Genomic DNA, 11028 nt, shown 5'->3' with positions numbered 1-11028 from the left:
AATCTCCTTAAGATGTGGACAACAGGTGGCAGAAATAAACAAGAGATGGATTGAGCCACATCAAAATTAAAAACAGCTGAGCAGCAAAGGACACAATCAACAGAGTGAAAAGGCAGCCTACAGGATGGGAGAAAAAATGGGCAGATCATACAGGTGACGAGGGGTTAATATCCAGAATACATAAAGAATTCCTACAACTTCACAACAAAAACCAAATAACCCGACTTAAAAATGGGCAAAGGACTTGAATAGACATTTCTGCAAAGAGGACATGCAGATGACCAACAAGCATATGAGTAGACACTCAACAACAGGAATCATTAGGGAAACGCAAATCAAAATCACAATGAGATAGCATTTCACACTCATTAGAATGGCTACTATAAAAAAAAAAGAAAAAGAAAATAACAAGTATTGGTGAGATGTGGAGAAACAGAAACCTTGTGCACTGTTACTGGGAATATAAAATGGTGCAGCTGTTGTAGAAAACAGTATGGCGGTTGCACAAACCATTGAAAATACAGTTGCCAGAAGAGCCAGCAATTCTATTTCTGGGTAAACATCTAAAAGAATTGAAAGCAGGGTTTTCAAGAGATATTTGAATACCCAAGTTCTTAGCAGTATCACTCACGGAAGCAAACCAAGTGTCCATCAATGGATGGATGGATGGTTGGATGGATGAATGGATGGATGGATAAACAAATAACAGTATACAATGAGATATTATCAGTCTTAAAGGGAATTCTGACACGTGCCACAACAGAGATGAAACTCAAGGTTTCATTTAAGTGAAATAAACCAGTCACAAAATGACAAATACTGTATGATTACATTTATACGAGGTATCTAAAATAGTCAAATTCATAGACACAGAAAGTAAAATGCTTGCCAGGTGCTGGGTGAGGGAGAAATGAAGAGTTGTTTGAAGGGGACAGAGTGCCAGTTTTGCAAGAAAAAAAAGTTCTGGAGATTGGTTACACGCAAATGTCAATATGCTTAACAATAATGAACTTTTGAACATTTGAAAATGGTAAAGATGGTGTATATTTTACCACAATTTAAAAAGTCTATACTGGGGTGCCTGGGTGGCTCAATCAGTTGAGCGTCCGACTTCAGCTCAGATCACGATCTCAGAGTCTGTGAGTTCGAGCCCCGCATCGGGCTCTGTGCTGACAGCTCAGAGCCTGGAGCCTGCTTCAGATTCTGTGTCTCCCTCTCTCTCTGCCCCTCTCCTGCTCATGCTCTGTCTCTCTCTGTCTCAAAAATAAATAAAAACATTAAAAAAATTTTTTTAAAAATAAATAAAATAAATAAAATTCTATACTGTTAAACAAAAAAACCCCAAAACTTGATAATTCCTGATTAGGATCGAAATGTTATTGTGTTTTACCTACTCTCCTGAAATAAAAAATGGTACATCACTTTTTTTTAAGAAATTTTATATTTTTAAAGCTTTTGTTGCAACTTCAATTAGATAACATACAGTGTTATATTAGTTTCAGGTGCACAATTTAGTGATTCACCTCGTCCATACAACACCCAGTGCTCATCACCTTAATCCCCATCACTTGTTTCCCCCATTAGTCCCACCCACCTCCCCTCTGGCACCCATCAATTTATTCTCTATGGTTAAGAGTCTCTTTCTTGGCTTGCCTCCCTCTCACTATTTTTTTTTCTGTTTTCTGATTTGTTTCTTAAATTCCACATATGAATGAAATCATATAGTATTTGTCTTTCTCTGACTGACTTATTTCGCTTAGCGTCATACTCTTTAGTTCCAACCACATCATTGCAAATGGCAAGATTTCATTCTTTTCTATGGCTGAGTTATATTCCATTGTGTATACCACTGCTTCTTTATCCATTCATCTATCAGTGGACACTTGGGCTGTTTCCATAGGTTGGCTATTGGTGATAAAGTTGCTATAAAGTGGGTCAACCAGGATATCAAAGAAGAACTAAAAAAATAGACAGAAACAAATGAAAATGAAAGCAAAATGCTCCAAAACCTTTGGGATGCAACTAAAGTGGTCCTAAGAAGGAAGTTTATAGCAATAAAAGCCTAGCTCCAGAAGAAAAAAAGTCTCAAATAAACAACCTGACATTACACTTAAAGGAGCTATAAAAAGAACAACAAACAAAGCCTAAAGCCATCAGAAGGAAGGAAATAATAAATATTAGAGCAGAAATAAATGATATAGAAACTAAAAAAACAGTAGAGCAGATCAATGAAACCCAGAGCTGGCTCTTTGAAAAAATTAATAAAATTGATAAGGCTCCAGCCAGACTTATCAAAAAGAAAAGAGAAAAGACCCGAATAAATAAAATTAAAAAATGCAACATCGATTTTAAAAAAGCAAGGACAACTGTACTGATCACATAGTGTAAAGAAACAAATGAAATAATGCTGAGTCTGGGTTCCTCTTAGCTCAAAGAAAATGCCCCGTCACTTGTATGTTGATCCAACTTTTGGTCCCCCCACAGTGCTTGACTTAGTTATAATTTTCCCATTTCTTGCATGAAAAGAAAATCTAATCATTCAAAGCGTATGTTGATTTTTGTTGTTGGTATTATTGTTGTCCAAGGGAGGAACAGGCAACAGTGCATGGGTCTGTACACGTGGATGGTGGACAGTGGAACCTGCAACTATTCCCAGCTTCTAAAAATAACATTGACTGAAACGCGCCATTTGTTTTTATAGAGGCACACGTGAGCAGTCCCCTCACCGAGTTGCGTTACGTGAAGCCACACAGAACCTTTCAGATGAGACGGGGGGAGAAGGCAGCTAAACAAGACTGTTTCAACAAACCATAAATCTTATCTTAATTGGAAACTTAAAGTACTGGAAGCAGGAGAAAAGTGACAGAAAAAGAAGTAAAACTAATACGATCAAGCTGAAATGAACCCTGGTCAACCAGGGAAGATACTTAGCATTTTCTGGGGAAATGCTTCTGGATAATGTTTCCTGGAAACCAGATGGGAAGTTAGATTAGCTATTTTCTCTCCAAAATAACTTGTGTTTTTGTCATTATAATGTAACATTCACAGAAAACCAACAATATGCTGGCCTTCTGTTAAGCGTGGCCTCATATGAAATGGTTTTACTCGGTGTAAGACAATGATGATCACAGAAGAAGTTGAAGTCTTGGGCCATCTTACAGGTCAGTGACAGAAATTAGGACAGGAAGCGCATGAAGAAAGAAAATTACATGTTAAAGCCGAGTGAACAATAACACTTATCTAAAACTACAGTCATAAATTGTTAAGAAAAACTATAGCAAAATCGGAGCATCTTACAATAACACTTCATTAATAGAACAACTTCTGGGACACACATGTTCCACAGCAGTGCATTTCCAGATCGTTGAGGCTTACACAATCGCTAGATCACTATTTAACCCAGCGATTTTTGCTGAATCTGGCAAAGAATGCCTTGTATACCTCTCTTACCTTCCTATAAGAGATGACTGACCACATTTTAATCTTTAATTAACAATTCAGAGGAAGCATTATCAGCATTTATCGTAATTCTAGTGAGCTCGTAACGTATTACCCAAAGCAGGACACTTTTGAGAGTGAAAGGGACGCTTTCTGGAACTGTGCCAGGAGTCAGGGGTACATGGTCTCTGACCCAGGAAGATTGGGGATATGGTCCCTGTGTAATTCTGTGCTGACATAAAGTCTTCTGTGCGCAATTTTGTTTTTCAGCATCTTCTGCCCCATGAGAAGTAGGGCAGTCGCTTTGCATGCCTCATGTCCCAAATTTCTTCTGGTTCACTGCTTCAGATAGGGGGCATTTAAACAGGAAATCAGATTGCCAGGCAAGCCTAGAAATTCATATTAAACAGGGAGCCCATATCTCAAAGTCAGAGCAGAAGAGTAGTCTCACTGACCTTACGTGAATTGTGTCCAATATTTCCGCTCAGGATTAGAATCCGGGAGAGTGAACACAGGTCTTGGGTTAAGTAGGGGTGGGTGTTAAGTAAAGCGTATGTTTCTGAATCAGGTGAAAAATCAGAGTACTTTCAATCTATTAGATATGTTTTGTTTTATGAAGGTCAATGTCATCCTTCATGATTTCCCATGAGAATAAGGAAAATTGTCACAGACATCTCTCCTGGAGCATTTCAGAGGTCACGGGGGTAGATACTGGTTCACAGAAGCCCTCCATCAAGGTCTACATGGCCTCACCACACTGCCTTCTCTGCATAAGTAGAAATAATGATGTAACCACAACTACCGAGATGTGCCCAGTGCTTACGAGATGCCAGATGCTCTCTTAACCACATTATGTTCTCCAATATTTTGCACGGAACAGTGTGAATTTAAAGCCCAGGTTATATTGATATAATATAATAATATATTCATATGTAATATTAATAATGCTGTTGTGAACATTGGTCCCGGACAGGAGGGATTTGATAAATGAACGTCCTGCATGCCAGTGGAATCCTGGGGTAGTTGGAAATCCTGGCAGTAGAACATTCTGGAAGCAATAGGGCACCCCCTTTGCAAGAATTGCCTGTCCCTGTTGGGAATGTCAAGAGTCAGACATCTCGAGCAAATCTTGCGTCTGCCATCAACGTTTCAGGAACAAAGACGCAAGAATTCAACCCCTTAAGCTGTTTATCATCAATTATTTTTACTTTACCACCACTATCTGAGGGTTATTAAGATAGGCACTTAATCATCCCCACGATCATGTGCTAGACAGGTGTTGGCAACAGCCAGCTGGCCTTGCACCTGCTCTTTAAAAGCAAGACACGAGTAAATGAACTTGGCAGACTGTGTACTCCTCTTTCCATTACTTGCCATTGCAGGAAGACATTTATTTTGTGTTTATATGAGAGATGGCTCTGTGATTTCAGTTCTCTTACTCTTCTTTAAAAAAATCTGACTTTAGCAGTTCCTGTCTCAGTTACCGTAATCACGAGAATAGCAATTTTGGCGCTCAGTAAACAATTACTATAGAGGAAAATCAGGTGGGTCAGTATACAGTTCTTTCCAGAACCCAAGGCTCAAATGTTTTTAGGTAACTAACACCTAGTATGTTATATTGCATGATATTCAACTACTATTTTGCAGATAAACTTACCACAGCCCAAGAAGGCATGAAAGGTAGTATACCTTTTGTACAGTAGAGCCCAGGCCATGCTGGAAGTTAATCAGTCATCCAAGATGAGTGGTTACTTAACAACCATAATCCTTGCCCACTAGGAGCTTTCGATCCAAACCCGAATTAAAAACAGCACTAACGCATAGGGGAATGTACAAACTCCAAGGTGACTGCACAATCTGTAGTCGAGGCCATTGAATGAACAAACGAATTATTATTTATATCAGAGAGAATAGCTATCATCTGGGGTTTGTAATGAGGGAATTCTCCCATTTCAAGCATGAGTCATTTTCTCCATGAAGTGGCCAGGGAGTTGCCACAGGCTCTTGGTGGGAACGGAATGTGTTCCTGGGGCCGAGAAGGTGGACCTTCCTGAGTTCTTTGAAGCAGAAGGGAGTGTGCTTTATACCCATGGGAAGGAGGAACATTCTGAGACGAAGGTGTGGTTCTGGGCCAGGGGAAAAGCACAGAAGGGAGTGTTAAGGGTAGTAGTTAGAGAATGAGGAGGGAGGGGCAGGGTTTTATGATGATTTTTGTCAGTCTGGTGGTGTTTCTGGGTCACAGCATCAGTTTCACCATTTCTCGTTCCAACAGCAGCATTACCACTTAAACTTGATTTAAAAAAATAATATAGATATGTACATATATATGTACATATATATACAAACAGCTCACGGTTTCTCGTTCCAACAGCAGCATTACCACTTAAACTTGATTTAAAAAAATAATATAGATATGTACATATATATATAATTAAATATATATTTTCTTATTGTACAATATTTTATTGACTTCAGAGAATAGGGAAAAAGCCATCATCTCTAAGAAAGGCAAGCAAAGCTAAAACATCGTATGGACAGTCAGGGGATAGGAAACAAAGGGAAAAACATGCAACTTCTAATCAGCAGCACCACATCTAGAGAAATAAGAATTCAAATGAATGACCCTTGGTGTTTTTCTTTTTTTCCTTTAATTATCTCTGAATTCAGTTATCCATTCACTCACCTTAATAAATATTTGTTGATTATTCTGTGTCAGGAGATTTGCACTATTTCTGGTAAGACTAAAAAGGTTCAAATCCTCCTGGAGGGGATAAATACATCTGGTAGGGGGTAAATACATGAAAATAAATAATTATGATATAGTATGATAAATATAACAGGAAAAAGAACAAAATGTTTTGAGAGCAGAAGGCAGAATCGATCATTTTGTCTATGGACCAGATGAAGGTTTTCCGGAGATGATATGGAACATGGGCATGGAAGGGTGCATAGGAGTTTCCAGCTGTAGAAAGTGCTGGTGATCCAAACAGAGAGCCAAGGTTGTAATCTGGTCTCCACTTCTTACTAGTACTATGACCTTGTGGAATCTGCTTCATCTACCTCTGTACTTTTGTTTGTGAGAAAAGGAGATCCTAGTGGGTACTCCACAGGATTCTTGTCTAAAGTAAGAAAGACAGTAGGTCAAGGACTGAGCTTGGTGTCATTGGAAAGCAGTCTTAGGCACAGAACTTGGCTCACACAAAGGCAAGGGCACTCAGGTCATGGTGTGTTGGGGAGACACTAGGGCTTTGCTGCAGTGGGGCGTGAGGCAGGAAGCAGAGGCTGAGCTTGGAGCAGCTTCTAGAGATGGAGATGGGGCTGTAGCTCAGAGCCTCAGGCTGGGGGGCAGTGGGAACCAATGACTGAGGAGAAGCTAGAGGGGGTGTGATTGCATGTGACCGTCAGCAAGGCCACCCTGGAGGGTGGAACTGGCAAGTGAAGAACCTTTGCCCAGTGGGACAGCTCTCGAGACCCAGACCATGCCGCAGTCTAGAGCTAGATCGTGGGAAGCCAGTTTCTAGAAGCATGCCTGACCAAAAAACAAGAAGGCGGTATTTGAATGTGGAGTGAAATGAAGAAAACGTTAAGGTGACTGATGTTTCTAGCCTGTGTGAGAGGGAAGCTGATGGGTTCATTAACAGAAATTATAGAATATGGAGGATAAGATAATGGAGGAAGAGGACATTGCTTTGGGGGGTGGGGGGTGACAAGGGGAGTCAATAAGCTCATGCTGCCGCCTGCCATGGACCTATCTAGTGGACAGCTGACTTATGAACCAGAGATCCGGACACTGCCACAGGGATCATGTCACAGAGGGATGGGTATGGGGGTGAATGAGGTCTCTGAGGCCGTCAACATGGCGTGATGCCCTTGAAGAATACCAGGGTGTGCCCTCTGCGCATATCTGGACTTTGACGCCCAGCAGCACTCTCCCTTCTCCTGTCCAACATTTTGACCTTGTCTTAATGTTTGTGCTTTCTAACCTCGTAGCTTTCTCCCAACTGTGCCCTCGGATGGGCTACTCTGCCTCTTAGCTTTCCTGGTCACAGTGTAGTTACATGTAGATAATGCTGCTGTCAGTCACCGGGGGGCAACCGGACGATCTGGTCCAGCTTGGCCCACGGGATCCGACCTTGGGCTAGGAAGTGGAAAAGGCCAAGGAAGCAAACTAGCCTCAAAGCGGAGCTGGAGGTGTGAGGGAGCAGGCAGGGGTGAGGTTCTGCCACAATGAAGGTAGGCCACGTAGAGCTTCACTGTTTGAGTAAATGTCATTCATCTCGCTGCTCGAAGACCTCACTTGAAGCTACAACTTTTGTGTCTCTTCACCACTACTTGGAAGCTTCAGACTCCAGGAATCCAATCCCAAGTGATCCTTCCAATAGAAGACTATCCCATCAGTCAATAGCAGGGCTTGGGTTTTCTCGTGAGCGAGATGGGAGCAGCAAGAGTGACCCCCCCTGGGTTGATACTAAACGGACTTATCCTTGAAAACTAACACAGCATGGAACATAGGAAGCACACAACATGTGTGTTTCCTTCCTTCTTCCCATGTTTTCCTCATGGCCTCCAACTCCCTCTGAGATACGATGGCCCCTAAAGTCTTCACCCGTCGCATCGCTTGACCTGAACGTGCTGTAAGAGCCATGGTAGTGACTGTTTGCAAGATCACCTCTAGGACGAGAGATCATGGCTGGTTTTGGTCTCCTGAGGACCTTGGTATCCCTAAGACCAGAGTTCCCTGGTGTTATGTAACATATGTTTAGTATAATTGTTTATTGGCTGGGGGGTTCTTAGACTATTTAAATTTCCTTAGTCTTATATTTGAGTTATAAACTATTAACAGTACTGTGAGGACTATGATTAACTGAATATTTAATATGTTCTACAAATTACACTAAGCTCTTTGCACAAGTGACTCTCTAGTCCTTGTGACAAACTCAAGAGAAGAGTGATGACGCCCGCCATATACATTTACAGAGAGGAAAATATGAATTTTGAGACGGCGTAAAGTAACTGTTTCATAGTCACTCAGCTACAAAGAGCCTGAGGCAGGAAGGAAGGGCCAGGCCTGTCTGCTCTCAGACTGGCGCTCTTATACCTCCCTGCCTGCTTGTCCTCATGCAAGATTCAGGAGATATCTCTTCGGTGCACAAAGGGTTCTGAGAAACTGAATAGCTGAAATTTGATCCCCCGTGCATTTCCATAATTTAGTTCCAGTGGCCTCATTCATGGGTGGACACGATCCTTCTATTATGTGGCCGAGGGCCATGCCTACAAGTTACCGTGACTTTTCATTTCTAAGCTGCTGCCCTTGAGTTGCTGTTTTGAGAGAGCTCCTAATTTTCCCCAGGATGCTGTGTTTCCTATCCTCTCTAGCTGACAGTCGTTGGGAAAAGGACTCATAGAGTCTCTCAAATTAGATTTGATACCTATATATTCTGCAGACTTCATGTGAAGCTTAAATGAACTTATACGGGTCAGGTGTCCTTTCAATTGTAAAACATCCCATAATGAAAAAAGTAATGTGGTTGTGATTGCCGAGAGCCTGTCATATGTCAGCAATTTTCATGTTACCCAAAGTAAATCAAGAAGATAGTAACAACGATGGTTAGCTAGCTTGTTGAGTGCTAACAGCATATGCTGTAGGAGGCTCCGAACGTTACGTGGATTATTTCATAGTAATATGAAATCTTACTTTTGGGTTACTTCGCAAATAAGCCCATGAGGCTGGTAGTGTAAAAAAAGTCTCAATCTTACGGATAGGGAAACAGCTCTGAATACTTAAGAAATTTGGTACCGTTGTCTGGATTTGAATCCTGTAGGTCTAACTCAGGATGCGATTGTAGGCTCTGTCCATCTATTTGCTCTATGCCTTGTTTGGTAGGTGGTTTGCTTCCCTTCAAAATCAGAAACAAAACTTTGCAAATCAGATATTCAGGATCACATTTCGCAAGGTGATATTTTCGATGTCTAGTTTTACTCTACGGTGATTGGTTTTTCAGATTCGCCCATAGACGCATTTGTTCTCCGGCCCGAAAATTTCTCTTCAGTTCTCCTTGTGAGCGGGCATCCATGACGCCGTCCTGTTTCATTGGAGGCATAAGTGGGTGGTCAGCAGGACTCACTAATAGCTCCTGACAGGCTGAGAGCTCTGAGACAGGTAATTGTCCTGGAGTGGAAATATATCCGAAGCATATCACTCCGAGCAAGGAAGAAATGTAGCAGTAGACAGAAATCTAGATTCGATTAGTGTGGTGCTATCAACTCCGCTTTTGAACAGATTAAATGCAATTAATAGTCTGTTCCCTGGACAACCGTGGTCTTTGTATCAGAAGTCTTCTGGGATACGATCCAGTGACTACCCTTTTAGAGCAGTTTTGACAGATGATATCATATTTTATATGGAAATTTATACTTTTTGATATTTAATTATAATGTAACAATTTCTTCATGTTTTAAACATCCATCCCATACAGCCTGTTTAAAAGTTACAAAATAATAAAGCGTTTAACAAAACCTTTTTTACAAGAGGCTTTTGACTCGTTCAAAGCTAAGCAGCTAAGATTTTTGGACCAGTGTCTAGAGATACAATGAAGGCCCTGCATCAGAAGGAGATTATCTCTGGGCAAATTCATCTAGGCTTCTGTGTCTTCTAGGCTTAAAATTCCTTGTAAATCCATTGTTAGCTACAAACCATCAGGGACATTCTTCTCTGAAGCTAAAAGCCCTGCCATTTCCTACCCTGGTAAGAAAGCAAACTCACTGCCTCCACATACACACTTTTTACAAAGAAGTATATCTCAGATTATATCTCAGGATCAACAGTCGTTGTGCCAGCACACAAGGTCTACATAGTCTCTTAAATCTCAACCGAACAAAAATCAGCCCTTGAGGAAGTCTCCGGGGTGAAAGAGATCCTGGGAGGGTGTCCTCGTCCCTGTGCATGTGGTGGAGGACTGGGCGTTGCTGAAAGTGGCTGACACAGACCTGAAAATGGTACCTATTGCTGGGGGGTGGGGCGGGGGAAGGACGGTGACCCATGGCCGCCATTTCCACGTCTCTTCCACCAAAACTTCCAAGCTGCCTCACACCCCAGCGGTCGTGGTATCTTGGTATCTACAATGACACCAACCTAATTTTTGCATCCTAACAGGTCTCCGATGAGAATGACATTTCACGTAAATTCGCATTTTAGTCTTCAGCCAGAAATTACTAGACTTGGTTTGAGGCGGTGGGGGGGGGGGTTCCCTTATGTTCATTAGTGCTCTTCCCGAGTTACCCAAGTGACCGTGAGATTCCCAAGCCTGGTTCCATCCCCTCTGCTGAGCCGTCGGGCACCTTGGGCAGCTTCGCACCCACAAATCAGTCCGACCTCTAAGCAGAGAAAGCAGCAGGACCACAAGGAGGTTGCCTCCGTCCAAGTAAGCAGGTGCTCATGAAGGGCCTAATAGACAGCAGGCGTGATGCTTGTGACACACTAGATTGGCTCCAGTTAGACCCAGTCTGCTATAGTAAAGAGGAAAAAGCTTGGGAGAAAGGGCATCATTTAGCTAGGGAAACTTTGATTAAAAAGGAGCAAAGCTGAGGAGC

The sequence above is a fragment of the Acinonyx jubatus genome, chromosome A1, assembly GCF_027475565.1.
Source record: "Acinonyx jubatus isolate Ajub_Pintada_27869175 chromosome A1, VMU_Ajub_asm_v1.0, whole genome shotgun sequence".
In the NCBI taxonomy this organism is placed as follows: domain Eukaryota; kingdom Metazoa; phylum Chordata; class Mammalia; order Carnivora; family Felidae; genus Acinonyx; species Acinonyx jubatus.
This window is presented reverse-complemented; position numbering follows the sequence as displayed.